This window comes from Rhinoderma darwinii, unplaced genomic scaffold, assembly GCF_050947455.1.
Source record: "Rhinoderma darwinii isolate aRhiDar2 unplaced genomic scaffold, aRhiDar2.hap1 Scaffold_54, whole genome shotgun sequence".
NCBI lineage: Eukaryota > Metazoa > Chordata > Amphibia > Anura > Rhinodermatidae > Rhinoderma > Rhinoderma darwinii.
In genome coordinates this window covers 216,677-236,619 of record NW_027464089.1, presented here as the reverse complement: position 1 = coordinate 236,619, position 19,943 = coordinate 216,677, and positions in this window count along the sequence as shown.

Genomic DNA, 19,943 nt, shown 5'->3' with positions numbered 1-19,943 from the left:
CCACAATATAGAATCTGGGTTTATATTTAGGGGTCTGTATTTATTTAGGGGTCTGGTCTGGGGTCTGTATTTATTTAGGGGTTCCGTATGGGGTCTGTATTTATTTAGGGGTCTAGTCTGGGGTCTGTATTTATTTAGGGGACTGGTCTGTGGTCTTCATTGATTTAGGGGTCTGGTCTGGGGTCTGTATTTATTTAGGGGTCTGCTCTGGGGTCTGCATTTATTTAGGGGTCTAGTCTGGGGTCTGTATTTATTTAGGGGTCTGGTCTGGGGTCTGTATTTATTTAGGGGTCTGGTTTGGAGTCTGTATTCATTTAGGGGTCTAGTCTGGGGTCTGTATTTATTTAGGGGTCCAGTCTGGGGTGTGTATTTATTTAGGGGTCCGGTCTGGGGTCTGAATTTATTTAGGTGTCTGGTCTGGGGTTTGTAAATATTTAGGGGTCGGGTCTGGGGTCTGTAATTATTTAGGGGTCTGGTCTGTGGTCTCCATTGATTTAGTGCTCTGCTCTGGGGTCTATTTATTTAGGGGTCTGGTTTGGAGTCTGTATTCATTTAGGGGTCTAGTCTGGGGTCTGTATTCATTTAGGGGTCTAGTCTGGGGTCTGTATTTATTTAGGGGTCCAGTCTGGGGTGTGTATTTATTTAGGGGTCCGGTCTGGGGTCTGAATTTATTTAGGTGTCTGGTCTGGGGTTTGTAAATATTTAGGGGTCGGGTCTGGGGTCTGTAATTATTTAGGGGTCTGGTCTGTGGTCTCCATTGATTTAGTGCTCTGCTCTGGGGTCTATTTATTTAGGGGTCTGGTTTGGAGTCTGTATTCATTTAGGGGTCTAGTCTGGGGTTTGTATTTATTTAGCGGTCCGGTCTGGGGTCTGAATCTATTTAGGTGTCTGGTCTGGGGTCTGTATTTATTTAGGGGTCTGGTCTGGGGTCTGTATTCTTTTAGGGGTCTAGTCTGGGGTCTGTATTCTTTTAGGGGTCTAGTCTGGGGTCTGTATTCTTTTAGGGGTCTAGTCTGGGGTCTGTATTTATTTAGGGGTCCAGTCTGTGGTCTGTATTTTTTTAGGGGTCCAGTCTGAGGTCTGTGTGATTTAAGGGTCCGGTCTGTAGTCTGAATTCATTTAGGGGTCTCTTCTGGGGTCTGTAATTATTTAGTGGTCTGGTCTGTGGTCTGCATTGTTTTAGGGGTCTGTAATTATTTAGGGGTCTGGTCTGTGGTCTGCATTGATTTAAGGGTCTGGTCTGGGGTCTGTATTTATTTAGGGGTCCAGTCTGGGGTCTGCATTTATTTAGGGGTCTAGCTCGGGGTCTGTATTTATTTAGGGGTCCACTCTGGGGTCTGTATTTTATTAGGGGTCCGGTCTGTAGTCTGAATTCATTTAGGGGTCTGGTCTGGGGTCTGTATTTATTTAGGGGTCCAGTCTGGGGTCTGCATTTATTTAGGGGTCTAGCTCGGGGTCTGTATTTATTTAGGGGTCCACTCTGGGGTCTGTATTTTATTAGGGGTCCGGTCTGTAGTCTGAATTCATTTAGGGGTCTGGTCTGGGGTCTGTAATTATTTAGTGGTCTGGTCTGTGGTCTGCATTGTTTTAGGGTTACCAGTACTATATTTTCTTACGACTATATTCCTTGTCGTCTTTGGACATACTTGGCCTCAATCGGCCCTGATTGCTTATTATTCTTGATCATCCACTGACTTCAATCTATCTGAGATATGGTACTGCTGTACATCTGCGATTCTTACTTACTTTTTGCTCTTACATAGATATCGCTTCCATTACCAGTACTATATTTTATTACGACTATATTTTTGTCATCTTTGGACATACTTGGCCCTAATCAGCCCTGATTTCAATTGAATATCACTTCTCGATCTTATCATATGCATGTTTCACTTCTGCTGTTATAACGTAACATGTACACAGTGACATTATACTCTTACCCGGTTTTTCACTGATTTTGACGTCTTTTGTTGTGTGACTCATCCCCTGTTCTACTTTTTAATTGTCTCATGTATGTAATTTAATAAAAATTTGTATATTTTTTCAAATATCGTGTGCTGAAGTCGATCATATTTTCTTGGTTTAATCTCATGTAAATTGTTGATCGATGCACCAAGTATATCTTGGTTTTCACTCAGGATTCAATATAGTGCATGTAATATAGTCAGCAACGATGCTTTACAGTTTATTACCTATTACCTCTTTGAGCACTATTTTTTATTGAATTCTGTCTGTTGGTATTCTATCGGATTGTTTTAGGGGTCTGTAATTATTTAGGGGTCCGGTCTGGGGCCTGTATTTATTTAGTGGTCTGGTCTGGGGTCTGTATGTATTTAGGGGTCTGGTCTGGGGTCTGTATTTATTTAGGGGTCTGGTCTGGGGTCTGTATTTATTTAGAGGTCTGGTCTGGGGTCTGTATTTATTTAGGGGTCCGGTCTAGCATCTGTATTTATTTAGGAGTCTGGTCTGGGGTCTGTATTTATTTAGGGGTCTGGTCTGGGGTCTGCATTTATTTAGTGGTCTGGTCTGGGGTCTGTATTTATTTAGGGGTCTGGTCTGGGGTCTGTATTTATTTAGAGGTCTGGTCTGGGGTCTGTATTTATTTAGGGGTCCGGTCTAGCGTCTGTATTTATTTAGGAGTCTGGTCTGGGGTCTGTATTTATTTAGGGGTCTGGTCTGGGGTCTGTAATTATTTAGGGGTCTGGTCTGGGGTCTGTATTTATTTAGGGGTCTGGTCTGGGGTCTGCATTTATTTAGGGGTCTGGTCTGGGTCTGTATTTATTTAGGGGTCTAGTCTTGGGTCTGTATTTATTTAGGGGTCTAGTCTTGGATCTGTATTTATTTAGGGGTCTGGTCTGTGGTCTGTATTTATTTAGGGAACTGGTCTGGGGTCTGTATTTATTTAGGGGTCTAGTCTTGGGTCTATATTTATTTAGGGGTCCGTTCTGGAGGACTAATCAGTCTCTAGAACAATATTTAAGGTGTTTTATCTCTGACTGTCAATATGATTGGGTCTCCTTCATTTCCCTCGCCAAATTTTCCCTTAATAACCGGGTCAGTCACTCATCAGGGGTCTCCCCATTTTTCTGTAATTTTGGGTTTAATCCACGGTTCTCCTCTGTTTCACCTGGTGGTTCCAACAATCCCGAGGTAGATCTCGTTCATCGGGAACTGTCCACAGTCTGGGCCCAGGTTCAGAAGAAACTAGAGGCGTCCCAGAGCATACAAAAGCAAAGCACCACACACTTTTCAAAAAAGTGCCAAAGGCAGCGTAAACTGACCAAAAACGTTCCCGCAAATTGCGACTTTTGGGACTTTTCTATGCCAGATAAGCGGCTTAGCAAGGTTAATAAATTCTCCTCTAAGGCTACAGACAGTAATACAATATTTTAATGCAAGGATGTGTACACTCAGTGTCTGACTGAGGTACCTTGGACCTACCAAAGGAAATAATTCTTGGGGGTCTACACTTCCACTATATAGAAATAATGTGAACACTCTTAATTGTGTACTAAAAACGTGTGTAGTAAAACAAAGACCAATATTCCCACCATATAGTGACAGATATCAGTCCCACACAGGCATTCTGCAGACCATATACACTACCGTTCAAAAGTTTAGGGTCACTTAGAAATTTCCTTATTTTTGAAAGAAAAGCACAGTTTTTTTCAATGAAGATAACATTAAATTAATCAGAAATACACTCTATCCATTGTTAATGTGGTAAATGACTATTCTAGCTGCAAACATCTGGTTTTTAATGCAATATCTACATAGGTGTATAGAGGCCCATTTCCAGCAACCATCACTCCAGTGTTCTAATGGTGCATTGTGTTTGCTAACTGTGTTAGAAGGCTAATGGATGATTAGAAAACACTTGAAAACCCTTGTGCAATTATGTTAGCACCGCTGTAAACAGTTTTGCTGTTTAGAGGAGCCATAAAACTGACCTTCCTTTGAGCTAGTTGAGAATCTGGAGCATCACATTTGTGGGTTCGATTAAACTCTCAAAATGGCTAGAAAAATAGAGCTTTCATGTGAAACTCGACAGTCTATTCTTGTTCTTAGAAATGAAGGCTATTCCATGCGAGAAATTGCCAAGAAACTGCAGATTTCCTACAACGGTGTGTACTACTCCCTTCAGAGGACAGCACAAACAGGCTCTAACCAGAGTAGAAAGAGAAGTGGGAGGCCCCGCTGCACAACTGAGCAACAAGACAAGTACATTAGAGTCTCTAGTTTGAGAAATAGACGCCTCACGGGCCCTCAACTGGCAGCTTCATTAAATAGTACCCGCAAAACGCCAGTGTCAACGTCTACAGTGAAGAGGTGACTCCGGGATGCTGGCCTTCAGGGCAGAGTGGCAAAGAAAAAGCCTTATCTGAGACTGGCTAATAAAAGGAAAAGATTAATATGGGCAAAAGCACACAGACATTGGACAGAGGAAGATTGGAAAAAAGTGTTATGGACAGACGAATCGAAGTTTGAGGTGTTTGGATCACACAGAAGAACATTTGTGAGACGCATGACTTGCCTAAGTAGAGTCGTGTGTTATTGAACCTTCTACTTATCCTTTCTTTTATCACCCCTACCTCTAAGAAAAGACACGTGACAACCGAGGTTGAATGTGAAATGGCCACAGAATTCGGATAACTAATTAGGAATCCAACCAGAGAATTCCTCCTATAATTCACATGACCCAACATGGGTCAGTATCATAAATAACAATTAACATTAACATTAATCCGAGCAGGGGAAGTCCTTGAAGCCATTTTTAGAAATGTTTTACCTCGAGTTAGCCATCTGCAACCACCACCAACAATTTACCTCCAGCCGTAAACCAGCTCGGAGGCACCGCTCACCTCTGCAGATGGCTCCAACCACCAGAAGACCACTTGAAAGGGATAATACCCTATGAAGTCTTCAAACCATGTACCTTTTTTGGGGGACGCATACCCCCAATGCGACCCCCCCACCATTTCGTACTGATCAACCTCAAGGACTCCCCCCGCCACAGCGAAACAGGCCTTGACCACCTTAAGCCTGTGAGTTCCGCCACACCACCAACGCCCTTTCAATTCCTTCTGCTAGTGCCAGGCTCCACAAATCAATCCCAACCTTGGTCAGATGCACCCCATCACTCCTCCAGTAATTACCTACTCCTGACTCCAAATCCCTGTGCCGCACACAAATGCCCCCATTCTTGGCCACAAAACGGGACACTGCCCGATTCACTTTTATGCGAGCCTTATTAATCCACCGACCTAGCCAGCCGCCAATGCTTCCTTGGAACTATGTCCGACCAAACTATCACTAGGCCGGGATAAGATGCCCACAAACACAACATATCATGTTTGATATCCCACACCAACTCCCGAAAAGGGCGAACCCCCAAATCATTTCCCCCCACGTGCAATACCAGGACTTCCGGAACCTTATCCAGCCGAGAGTATGTCTGAAACTCTGCTAAAACCCGTCTCCACAACATACCTCTAAATCCCAGCCAATGCAAAACCGCGTCCTGCTGCGGAATGCGCAGCTGACGGCCGTCAGGGCGGACGTCCGCCCTCAAGGTCCCTCAATGCATGTAAAAGTGTCCTAACAACCACACAAGGCACGGGAGCTGATCTGAAACGAAAAAATACAGCACACACACTTTTAACAACAAATAACAACATGACTCATAACAAATGAGGGCGCACGTAGGACCTAAACCTGTTGGACTCCCAACGGCCAATGTGCCGCACCCCCTCGTCGTCCAACCCCCAGCGCCCCGCTTCGGTTGCTGCGCCAATCCTAAAGGAGTGAGATCAGTAAGGGCCTGCAGCCACCAAGCATTTCTTAAATACTGCGCCAAATTGATATCTGGACAAAAATGACCCATTCTCGTGACGCAGCAACGGCAACTCGGGCGACCCCACCTGTGGTTTAAAAGCATGCATACAGGCGACCGGACACATCGCCGATCCCGGGAGGGCAAACAAAGCTATGCGCTTTCCTCTGCCCGTTTGATCAGTTTTTGACCGCCGCAACCACAACTCGAGTCTATCCCCATATAGACCCACCTCCTCCAGTCTCAACCCCCCTGCCCGCTTGGTACTAGGTGAAACCAGCTTGCCAATTCGAAGTGCGCCAAAAAACGCTAAGGAAAATGCTAACTGAAATAACTCAACCTCGGACGAAGAACGACAGACAGACACTAGCGATATGCCCAAAGAACCGAGGAGAGCAAAAGACACGGGCTGTCTACGATCTGCTTCGACCCTACCTCGACGCAGACCCTTTAAAGCTTGTCCTACTAAAAATTCCTTAGACACATCCCGAAAACCCTGCAACTTAAAACCAAAAGCCAGTGCAGAAACGAAACGATTGACCTTAGCCAGGGAAAACCCCGCCTCCCAAGCGTCCCCCAACCAATACAAAAGTGCCACCAACCTGTCTTGATCCGGGCTGACGTTACCCAACTCTCTTACCCACTCCTCCCACTGCTTCCAACAAGCAGAATAAGCACTCCATGTCGTACGTGCCAATGACCTTTCAACCAATCGTTCTACGGGACCGAAACCAGATCCCAGAGATGTTCCGGACAAGCCAAACCGAGGTGCTCCGCTCCCGGTGCCAATTGACAAAATCGATCCCACTGCGAGCGAGAAAGAGCATCAGCGATACAATTCCGTACCCCCGGCACATGCACCGCGACCACCCACGCGTTCAACGACAAGCACACCAAAACTAAATGTCGCAACAATTGAACTACTGAAGGAGAGGATGCGGTGATGTTATTAATGGCCAGCACCACCTCCATGTTGTCGCAGTAAAAACTGACCTTCTTGTCCCTGAGCCTTTGTCCCCCCAAATGGTTGCCGCAACCACGATAGGGAACAGCTCGAGCAGGGCCAGATTCCGCGTGTGTCCGCTGGACACCCAGCTAGCCGGCCAGTTACCTGCACACCAAGGACCACCCCCGTACGCACCAAAACCACCTGCCCCAGCCGCATCCGTAAAAAAATTGAAATCACTCGTATCCTGCGCTGGAGCCATCCATAGAGAGCAACCATTATACTGACCAAGAAAATCATCCCAAACCTGAAGATCAGCCCGATGCTCCTCCCTGAGCCGCACAAAATGATGTGGCGCCCGAACCCCCGCCGTTGCTGCTGCCAAACGTCTACTAAAAACTCTCCCCATCGGCATAATCCGGCAAGCGAAATTCAACTTCCCCAGCAGAGACTGGAGATCGCGCAACGTCATCTTCTTCAACCTACAAGCCCGCCGTACCTCCTGACTCAATGACCTTAATTTATCCACAGGAAGTCGACACTCCATTGCCACCGAATCAATTTCAATTCCCAAAAAACAAATGGTAGAGACCGGGCCCTCAGTCTTTTCCGGCGCCAAGGGAATCCCAAAATCCTTCGCAACCTTCTGCAATGAATGCAGCAAATTACCGCAAATAGGCGAACCCCCCGGGCCGACGCACAAAAAATCATCCAGGTAATGTATCAAAGAGTCAACCCCGGCTACGCCCTTCGTCACCCATTCCACGAAGCTACTAAATGCCTCGAAATATGCGCAAGAAAGGGAACACCCCATAGGAAGATACCTATCCACATAAAAAGCCCCATTCCAAAAACAACCCAACAGCCGTTGGCTCTCTGGATGAACCGGCAACAACCGGAAAGCCGCCTCAATGTCGGTTTTTGCTAACAACGCGCCGGGCCCCGCTGCGCGAACTAGCCCCACCGCCTTGTCAAATGATGTGTACACTACAGAGAACAACTCATGATCAATCCCATCATTCACCGACGAACCCTTGGGAAAGGATAAATGCTGAATTAAACGAAATTTTTGGGGCTCCCGCTTTGGCACAATACCCAATGGGGACACCACTAAATCATTTATTGGCGGATCAACAAACGGCCCCGCCATGCGCCCCAACGAAACTTCTTTTAACAGTTTTTCCGACACGATCTCGGCATGCAAGTAAGCCGACTTAAGATTGCGCCGCGTCACCAGAACCTCATAAGGAGGCGGAGGTATAACGAAACCAACACGAAACCCTTCATAAATTAACTTGGCCGCAACCCTATCTGGATACTCATTTAGATACGGGACCATCCTTTCCACCCTCACCGGCGACAACCCCTTGACCAGCCGAGGAGGACTGGTTCCCTGACCGCTTCTTCCACATACACTTGGCAGCCCCGTGGGATGAACCATTACATTCTGAACACACGTGCTTGAACTTACATGTGGCCCCGAACTTACACTGGCCATCATTAAATTGACAGCAGAATCCCAGTTTTGCCCCTGAACCTTGCCCGGCCTGGCTAGACTGACCTCCTTGGCCAATGCTCCCGGGAAAGGACTGCTTCACCGGAGCCGTCACCCTCAACCAAAGCGCAACATCCTTCTGGTCCTACCGAATCGCCGGCCGAACCGCCTTTCGCTGGCGAAATTGCTCATCGTACCGCAACCACGCCTGACCCCCGTATGCCCTATGAGCCTCCCCAATGGCATCAAAATAGCAAAATAACGCCGAGCAATCTTCAGGCACCTTCTCTCCGATCACGCTGGCTAAAATGGCAAACGCTTGCGACCAATTGACGAACGTCTGCGGGATAAGCCTATACCGCCTACGTTCCTCTTCCTCCTTCTTACTCTCGTCCCGCTTGCCTTTATCCAAATTGAATTTTGCAAGCGGCAGAAGAGAAAAAATCTCCACGTACTCGTCCTTCCAGATCAGCTCGCGGACCTCCTGTTTTAGGTGTGCCCCTAACGGACCCTCGAAGCATACATACACCTCGCCACGAGCACGATCGTCAAGCCGCACCCGATCACCATCTTTTTGCGCCTCAGTCTGAACGGACACCGCGACCGCTTCCTTAGACGCCGCCAACCCTTCCACAACCCCGGGACGCGACTGTAACACTCCAACCTCACGAGGACCTTCCCAAACTACCGCCGGGGACCCCGCCGTAGCTACAGGCGCCGCAGCCCTCTCTAAGCACCCGACCAACTCCCGCAAGCAACACACTAAATCCGCTAAGCCAGCGCCGTCACGCCCGACCGCGCCGCTACCGGCAGCCGATGCCGTGCTTGCTGCCCCCCCCAACACCCGACATAAAAATCGCTGGATACGGCAAAGAAGGAGTTACGTACTCACCGGGCTGCCCAGGCGCTGTGTTCCCGTCAGCCGGAAAATCCTGACCTCGCCGAAAATCGTCCAATTCGCCATCCTCCAGATCCTCTCTCGCCGACGACTGGCCATCCCACCGACATCTCCTACACGGGGACAACAACATGCTGACAGATGGGCCGGCCACCTGCCGCCCGACCGCAGGGACCCAGACTTCCGACCGGACCTGTTGCCTCGTCTCCGCTGATGATCTAGGCGTCCTCCCTGAAGGTCTCAAGGAAGCCTGCCCCCTGGCCGGAACATCACCATGCGGGGCGGCCGTGGGCTGCTCTCTGGATATTACGTCCGATGGAGGAGGGGTGACAGGGAGCCCGGCCTGCGACCCCCTGTGTACCGCCGGACCTCGTCGCGGCTGGGGATTCCTGCCAGGACGCAGGGCCTGGGAAGAGGCGGCCCTCCCAGCTGCCTGGCCTGCAGCGTCCTTTGAAGGGCTCCCCCTGCGACGCCGTGTCCGCGGGACTACCTCTGGGCTGAGGCGTTCTGGTGGGCGGGACCGCCGGGAGCGACGGGGAGAACCGGCCTGAGCCACCGCCGCCCCCGACGACGCTCTCTGCTTCATACGAGCAGGATCACGGGTTGCCAACTCCCCCCCCCCCCCCGCCGCCACAGTACTAGCACTAGGGAGGGGGCCGGGGGAGGGGAGCCTGTCCCTCAGAGCTACTGACCCTGAGCGCCGGACCTGGCGTGGAGGCGAGTTAGCCTCCGGGATCCTGGACAGTGCAGCCACGGTCTCCTCCAACCACCCGGGACGGTGGAATGCAGCTGCCGCACGCAGCTGCTCTAACATGCCGACCTCCGACATGGCCAGGTAAGAAGTAAGCGCGGTAGCAGAGGGAGCTTGTCACTTTTGCTTGTTCTTCCTCCCGCTGCTTCCGGCTCAATGCCGAAAACAGCGGGAAGACTGGTAACGTCCCCTGACTCCTCCCTACCCCTCTTCTACCTCCCCCTACTACTCCCTCCTTCTCACACTAAATTAACCCTTTCCCTACTATGTCTTGTCATGGAGGTTTCCCTCTGAAGCCCTTCGTGCTGCGTCCAGCCTCTTATGAACAACTGAAAAGATGCTGGAAGAGTGCCTGACGTCATCTGTCAAGCATGGTGGAGGTAATGTGATGGTCTGGGGTTGCTTTGGTGCTGGTAAAGTGGGAGATTTGTACAAGGTAAAAGGGACTTTGAATAAGGAAGGCTATCACTCCATTTTGCAACACCATTCCATACCATGTGGACAGCACTTGATTGGAGCCAATTTCATACTACAACAGGACAATGACACAAAGCACACCTCCAAATTATGCAAGAACTATTTAGGGAAGAAGCCGGTAGCTGGTATTCTATCTGTAATGGAGTGGCCAGCGCAGTCACCAGATCTCAACCCCATAGAGCTGTTGTGGGAGCAGCTTGACCGTATGGTACGCAAGAAGTGCCCATCAAGCCAATCCAACTTGTGGGAGGGGCTTCTGGAAGCATGGGGTGAAATTTCTCCCGATTACCTCAGCAAATTAACAGCTAGAATGCCAAAGGTCTGCAATGCTGTAATTGCTGCAAATGGAGCATTCTTTGACTAAAGCAAAGTTTGAAGGAGAAAATTATTATTTCAAATAAAAATCATTATTTCTAACCTTGTCAATGTCTTGACTAAATTTTCTAGTCATTTTGCAACTCATTTGATAAATATAAGTGTGAGTTTTCATGGAAAACACAAAATTGTCTGGGTGACCCTAAACTTTTGAACGGTAGTGTAAGTGAATACAGTGCAGTGAAATTCAGTGACTCACAGGGGACATCTTCTCAGATTGGAGTCATTCATGTTCTCTTTTCTTCTTCATCCGGCCCAGAACGCCATGTTGACTTCCAGTCTTTTTCATCTCTAATGCCCAAGCGCGAACCACAAGATACGTCATGAAAGTGTTGATGTAACCTGTATACCACGTTCACGTGACCCAATGTGCCACGTCACAGCGTATTCAAATCATGGAAGCGTTCAGTCTACATGACTACTGCCCGTCACGGTGCGCATACCTTAGATCAAAATTTTGACATATAACTAACTCTAAACCTCATAAGTTAATTTTCTTTAGCTATTGTACTAGGATGTACAATTCTTAATTAAAATATTATCATATTAGTCATGTGTCCTAGTATACCCACATCCAGCGATGGGTGGGATGGGTGAAACATAAAATAGTTTTCCATGAGTTTTGGACTGCGATGTGCTGCTGATCTCTCCTTTTGGGGGTAATATACAGGGAATATGGGGGTTATATAAGGGACTCTCATCATCCCTGTATATACCAGCCATCATCCCCATATATAACCACCATTATCCGTGTATGTACCAGCCCACCATTATCTCGGTATAAAATCTCCATCACCCCTGTATATACCATTAGGGCGGGCACTGTCAGCTTGCTGTGGCGTGCGGGCATTGTGGCTAAACAAGAACTAAATGGGGTGGGCATTGAGGACACCGTGGACCAATAGGATGCCTGAAACGCCGGTATATGGGAGAAGTCCAGCAGAACCTGAAAATATGCCTCCTGATTGCTTAAAGGCTATGTACACCTTTGCACTGTTTTTTTTTTTAAATTGCCTTGTATGTATTGTACAATATAAATCACATTTCTAATTGGTCTACCATTTGTCTTCTGTACCTGCAGAGTATTTCAGTTTATGGCCAGCTGCTGTATTCAGTTATCTCTCTAAGGCCCTGTTCACACCTGCGTTGGTGTATTTCGTTGTTCTGCTCCGTCAGTGGTGCAGAACAAAGGAATAATGGAAGCAACGGTTCAGTCGCACAACGGACACCGCCACCTGCTGACAGAACCCATTGACTTTAGTGGATTCCATTGGCTTTCCGTCAGGAGGGGGGCCGTGATTTTACCAGAGACAATACTGCAGATGTGAACGAGGCCTTATCCGTCAGTCATCACCCTAATGGCAAACTGAGCAGCTCCTCTTTTGCAGGCTCATGAACAAGCATTTACTGTGGAATCTGCGCATGTGCATGGTCCTAATTACTGCATACCTCCTGACCGTCCCGGATACAGCGGGACAGTCCAGGATTCCGGGCGGTGTTACGCTGTCCCAAGCGGCCGGTGGTATGTCTTGGTGTCAACTGTATCTGCGTCCTCAGGATGCAGATCCAGTTGAATCCGATGCTAATGTAAGGGATCGTCAGCTCCCTGCTTCTGTATTAGTACCACTCACCGAGGAATTCCCGGGCACAGCGCTACTTTAAGTGCGGAGCCCCTTATCTCACTATTCATATATGTACATTGACGTCAGGGACTACTCCTGGAGCGGAATCCACTGCCTTTGCATTGCTGATGGTCTGGCCGGGGATTCCGCTCCTAGGTGGAACCCCTGATGTCACTGTCCATATATGTACAGTAACATCAAGGGCTCCTCCTGGAGTGCAATCCCTGGCCACAGCGTGGCCGACGCTCTGGACAGGGATTCTGCTCCTATAGGGAATGCCTTACGTCACTGTCCATATATGGACAGTGATGGCAGGGGCTCCTCCTGGAGTGGAATCCCTGGGGGAGGGGGGTGGCACCATCTACATGGGCACTGTGTGTGACACTATCTATATGGGCACTGGCGCTTTATATGTGTGCACTGGTACTAGAGGTAGCTAAGGGGGCATTAAACTGTATGGGGGCAGCTATTTGTCATAATTTCTAGCAACGCATTCCCTTTAATACTGGTGTTTCATACACCAGTCCTATTAAACAGTTTGCTGGAGTAAGATGCAACACATTTATTAACAGGCGAAGGCGAATGACTCTTAATAAATGTGTCGCATCTTTTAGTTGCAACGCGGCCTGTCATCAGTACTTTCTACGTGCTGCGGCCTGCTGTACATTTGCCTTGTTACGCCCCCCAGAGATAAATCTGGGCCGCATTATACATATAGATTTCTGCTATAATTGACATCAGTTACTGGCGTAAATTATAGTAAAATTGTTGGCCATTTCTGCTAAGCCCCGCCCATTTTTTGCCCCCAAAAATGTCGACATTTGCGCATTTTGTGAATTTTCTACGCTAGTAAACTGTTGTAGAAAGGTTAATATATTCCCCCAAAGGCTACAGACCGTAATACAATATCTTAATGTAAGGATGTGTACACTTAATTGTGCAGCAACGCTTGTTGTCTCCATTCTATGTCAGTGTGGGAAGTAGATGTCCGGCCCTATGATTTTGTGATATGTGATAGACCCAGAATCCCAATCACCAAACCAAAGAATGCAAAATAAAGACACAAAACATTATAATTGGGTGTTAAATGGTCAAAACTTTTATTATATTATATGACCAAACCCAAAATGGCAAACCTCCGACTCACGAAGAGTCACCCTCCAGCACGCAGGAAAGGAAAAACCCCCTGTGGGGGAAACCTCTAGGGAAACCATGGCTGGAGGATTGCCCTTCCTCTGGGCTTAGAAGGTGCCAAAATATCATTTGTAACAGAATTTGTACGTTTTCTCAGATTTTCAAGGAAAGACATTACAATGAACGAACGACATAAAACACATAAATCGGCTGATCTGGTTGGCTAGGCGGATGTCTCTCTTCCTGGGCACCCATTAAAATGAATGGGCGATCCACGGATGAGGCGGGTCCTCCAGATGCCTCCTTGTAGCACCTGTCTCCGCTCCGGCTAATAGAGGGGGATCTCCTGCTGGAAAGCCCCCTCTATTACAGACAACCCGTATGAAGAGGATGGCATCACTGTGATGAAGAAGTGGTCTGGGGTGAAGGGTTTCCCTGCTAGAACCTCCAAATTACATCAGGTCGGTATTGGTGGGGAAGTCAAGCTCAAGGTCCTCAGTCCCATCCAATATGGCGCTGAATGTGGCAGTAAAACCTTCTAATATGGAATCTTCTTTATGTCATAAACATTTGTATTTATGACATCAGCACCTTCATCATCATTACTACAGGAGTTTATTACCACTGCACAACTCATACATTGTGACGTCACCCACAGTGGTCTGAAGTGTTAACCCTTTAATGTCTGGCAGTGTACGTACCACAGAGGCCATAAAGCTGAATAGAACATATCAGCGGCCATAAAGGAAAAGGGATAATGCAGGGAGCATCTCCGCACAAGAACTATCCATGACACAGGGTTGTCCAGGATGAGATAACTTGTCTGCTTTCTCCAAAAACCAGCACCACACCTGTCCATAGGTTGTGTGTGGTACTACAGCTCATTACCATTCACTTCAATGGAGCTAACCTGCAATACCAGATACAACCTGTGGATAGGTGTGGTGCTGTTTTTGGAAGAAAGCAGACATATTTTTCTAAACCTGCACAGCTCCTGTTAGAAATAGTTCTAAAAAAGTGGGGGGAGAAGGAGAAGAAGGGGAGAGGGAAAGAAGAAATTAAAAAAAGGGAAAAAGAGGAACTCTGAGGTAAAAGAAATCAAACTAGACTGAAAGGAGTCTGCTGGAGGTGCCAGATGGAAAGACAGATTTCTGCCATGGGGACCAGATTAGTTGAAATGTATCTTGAAGGGGGGCTTCAGAGAGTGGGTTTTAACCCCTTCCCACCCTATGAAGTGCTGTTGCATTGAAAAACTATGCAGTTCATCTTCGAATGCAGCGTCACAAAAACAAATTATTTTGTAAAAAATAAAACTATATAAATTTGGTATCGACATAATCGTAACGACCCGCAGAATCAAGTTATCATGCAATTCATGCCGCCCGATGAACACTGTAAAATCAAAACAGAAATGACAGAATTACAGGGTTTTTTTCAATTCACCCCACAAAATGTAGGTTTTTAAAAAAAAATAAAAATGTAATACATTATATGGTACATTAGTCCGCAGGGTAAATTACACATAAACAGCGCCATTCATCGGTTAACTGTTTAAATGATACCAGTTCAAGTGACCTTTATCGAGAAACACCATAAGAAATTTTTTCACAATTAACCTTCTAATTGGGCCTAGCATGTATGGTACTGTCTGCTAAGCCGTTGTATCTAAGCATATTATATGTGATACTGTCTGCTGAGCCGCTGTCTCCTATCAAGTAGCAGAGCTATCAGGTGCCATAGTGTAATGAAACGGGGTAGGGAGACAGACAGGTGAGCCCTAATCTACCCGAAACTCAGTCCCTGCCTACTTGCACGGCCCGTCCTAAGAGTTGGCATACAATTGGGCGACGGTCCCTATGCTCAATAAGTGCAAGACAGACAACACAAGACAAGGGCACACAGAAGATAAAGGGGGAGGTAGGGGCAGTTGCCCACGGAAACACCGTGCGCAACAGGCAGTGGTGAACGAGCCGAGACAAACCAGGAGAGTACGAAGTAGCAAATCTGAGCAGGAGAATAGTAAGTCAAGCCAGGGTTAATAAGTAACAGCGGTCACTAAGGTAAATAGCAAGAAGCGCAGAGCCAGGAAACCAGAATATCACAGGCAAGGAACATGCTGCAAGTGAGGGTAAAAATAGACCAAGGGAGGGAGCTACAACCGTCAGGCCAGGCTGTGATAGGTTCTCCCTCTCCTCAGCCTGCCAGCCTGAGTAGTAAGAGATCGCATCACTCGAGCAGACCTTGGAGCTGATGAAGGCTGATTAACCCCGGGCATCGACACAGAACCTGTGTCTGGCAAACCCTTTACAGTACCCCCCTTTTTATGAGGGGCCACTGGACCCTTCCTAGGTGGGCCTGGCTTGTTGGGGAACCGAAGATGGAACTTGCTGAGCAATATACCGGCGTGAACATCCTGGGCGGGTACCCAAGTCCTCTCCTCAGGCCCGTATCCTCTCCAATGGACCAGGTACTGGAGGGAGCCTTGGACAATCCTGCTGTCCACAATCTTGGCTACCTCGAATTCTACCCCATCCGGAGTGAAAACAGGGACCGGAGGTTTCCTCGATGTAGCCAAGGACGGGGAGCAGCTTTTCAAGAGGGAGGCATGGAACACGTTGTGTATCTGAAAAGACGGGGGTAGCTCCAGCCGGAAGGAGACAGGGTTGAGGACCTCAATAATTTTGTGCGGCCCTATATACCGGGGAGCAAACTTCTTGGACGGAACTTTAAGGCGCAAATTTTTAGAAGAGAGCCACACCAGATCCCCGACCACAAACAGAGGGTTAGTTGAACGTCTTTTATCTGCCTGAGTCTTTTTGATGCTCTGGGACGCCTCAAGGTTCTTCTGAACCTGGGCCCAGACTGTGCACAGTTCCCGATGAACGACATCTACCTCGGTATTGTTGGAACCACCAGGTGAAACGGAGGAGAACCGTGGATTAAACCCAAAATTACAGAAGAAGGGGGAAACCCCCGACGAGCTACTGACCCGGTTTTTAAGGGAAAATTTGGCGAGGGGAATGAAGGAGACCCAATCATCTTGACAGTCTGAGATAAAACACCTTAAGTATAGTTTCACAGACTGATTAGTCCTCTCAGTTTGGCCATTAGTTTCAGGATGGAAGGCGTGAGGATTTGACCCAAAAATGGTATCTCCTGCACCCCAAACACCCATTTTTCGGTTTTAGCAAAGAGTTTGTTTGTATGTATGTATGTATGTTGTCATGTATGTATGTATGTATGTATGTTTGCATGTATGTTTGTTTGTATATATGTCTGTATGGCCATGTATGATACTGTCTGCTGGAGCCCTGTATCTAAGTCAACTTCGCGGCAGGCTTCTATACATGGTATAACAGTCAGTATCACACATGAAACTAAATCTAAGCCTACGACATGTTTTATTTAATTTTTTTTTAATTTTTTTTACAGTTTTGGTGTTTGGACTATGTCGGTTTCGAGGACTACTTAGAGGACTTTTTTTTTCCTACAATAAAATGGTTAATGAGGGTTGTGTTGGGGGTGCTTTATTTCAATAAAATATTTTATCTATATCTTTGTCTTTTTCTTTTCAAATTTTATTACTACCACTTTAGTAATGGCCGCTGTCTGAGTGACAACATCCATTACTAAGGGGAGGCTTAGTGTTAGCCGGTGCAGAGGCTAACACTAACCACCATTATTACCCCGGTACCCACCACCACCAGGGGTGCCGGGAAGAGCCAGTTACGATCCAGTACCCGACCATCTGTTGTGATGGCCGGGCTCTGTGGCGGCCAGAGGCTGGTATTATGAGGCTGGGAAGGGCCAAAAACAGTGGACCTTCCCACCCTTGTAATGCTAGGCTGCTGCTGCTGTGTTGTATCTGGCTGGTTATAAAAGTGGGGGGGACCCCACGTCATTTTTTTTAATTATTGATTTATTTTAATATTTTTTTTAAAAAGACATGGGGTTCCACCCAATTTATCATAACCAGCCACATACAACAGTGTTATTAGCCTGGGAATGGACAAAACCAGTGGCACTTCCCACCCATGTAATGCCAGACTGCTGCGGCCTTGTATATGGCTGGTTATTAAAAATGTGGGGGACCCGTCTATTGTTAAATTGAAAAAAACAAAAAACGACGTGGGGGTCCCCCCCATTTTTATAACCAGCCCGATACAACACAGCAGCAGCAGCCTAGCATTACAAGGGTGGGAAGGTCCACTGTTTTTGGCCCTTCCCAGCCTCATAATACCAGCCTACGGCCGCCCCAGTACCCGACCATCACAACAGATGGTCGGGTACTGGATCGTACCTGGCTCTTCCCGGCACCCCTGGTGGTGGTGGGTACCGGGGTAATAATGGGTGGTTAGTGTTAGCCTCTGCACCGGCTAACACTAAGCCCCGCCTTAATAATGGACGCTGTCAATCAGCCAACTGCCATTATCTAGGCACTAATAAAGTTTAAAAAAAAACACAAAGACAATTCTTTTTTATTGAAATAAGAAATCCCCAACAAAACCCTCGTTAACCATTTTATTAAAATGTGAAAAAACGTAGATCTACGCAGTAGTCCAACGAATCGAAGACGTAGTCCAATCGGTACATCAAAATCTGCAACAACATAAAAAAACAGTTATCAATGTGAACAATACCAATACTTCTACTCACCTACACACATATATACACGCACACACACACACAAACAACCATACACAAACACTCACATATATACACAAACACAACAAGATATACACACACACACACACACACACACACACACATAAACAGACAAACACACACACACACACACACACACATAAACAGACAAACACACACACACACACACACACACACACACACACACACACACACACAACCATACACAAACACATACACAAACACACACACACACACACACACATAAACAGACAAACACACACACACACACACATATACACGAACTCACACATATACAAACAAAAACACACATACCCAAACACACACATATACACATATACACAAACACACCCATATATACACAAACACACACACATAAACACACACACATATACAAACACACACAAACATCTACACACAAACATATACACAAATACACCCATATATACACACACACACACACATATACACAAACACATATACACAAACACACCCATATATACACAAACACACATATAAAAACAAAAACAGACAAAGACACTTACCCAAACACACATATATACACAAACACACACATACACAAACACACACACTGTTTCTTTTAAATGCTGCTGTGGAACCCGCTCGATCCACTATATAAGGCTGCGCTATAGTGCAGCATTTAAAAGAAACAGGATCCTGTCCTGTCCATAGAGTTTAAGGCAGCACAGAGTATTTCAGGAGATGAGCGTGCAGATTCAGTGCTGCTATGAACTCTGCTCTTACCATTACGTAGCTCAGTCTGTTACCTCTCCTCCACTCCTGTCCTCAAGAACACCTTCACATGATTGGCAAGTCACCACGTAATGGTCAGAGCAGAGTTCACAGCAGCACAGAGTATTTCAGGAGATGAGCGTGCGGATCTTGTGCGGGGTGGTGACTTGCCAATCATGTGAAGGTGTTATTGAGGACAGGAGTGGAGGAGAGGTAACAGACTGAGCTACGTAATGGTAAGAGCAGAGTTCACAACAGCACAGAATCTGCACGCTCCTCTCCTGAAATATTCTGTGCTGCTGTGAACTCTGCTCTTACCATTACGTAGCTCTCAGTCTGTTACCTCTCCTCCACTCCTGTCCTCAAGAACACCTTCACATGATTGGCAAGTCACCACGTAATGGTAAGAGCAGAGTTCACAGCAGCACAGAGTATTTCAGGAGATGAGCGTGCGGATCTTGTGCGGGGTGGTGACTTGCAAATCATGTGAAGGTGTTATTGAGGATGGAGGAGAGGTAACAGACTGAGCTACGTAATGGTAAGAGAAGAGTTCACAGCAGCACAGAGTATTTCATTAGAGGAGCGTGCAGATTCTGTGCTGCTGTGATCAATGGGCAGACATTTGTCTGTTCACACGAGGCGTAATTTACGCGCCGCTGTCAAAGAAGTGACCTGTAACTTCTTTGGCCGTAATTGGATCCGTTATTCATTGACTCCAATGAAAAATAGCGCCAATTACGTCCGTAATGGACGCTGCGTTCAAGCGCCTGCACATGCCGTTACGGCTGAAATTATGGGGATGTTTTCAGGCGGAAACATCCCCGTAATTTCAGCCGTAACGGACGCTGTCGTGTGAACATACCCTTATAATGACAGCACGGCTCACAAAAGCGGCCGGCTGCCCGTGGCCGGCCGTGCTCGTAATTACGAGTCGTAATTACGAGCACGGCCCGTAAAATAAAAAAATAGAACATGTTCTATCTTTTTAACGGCA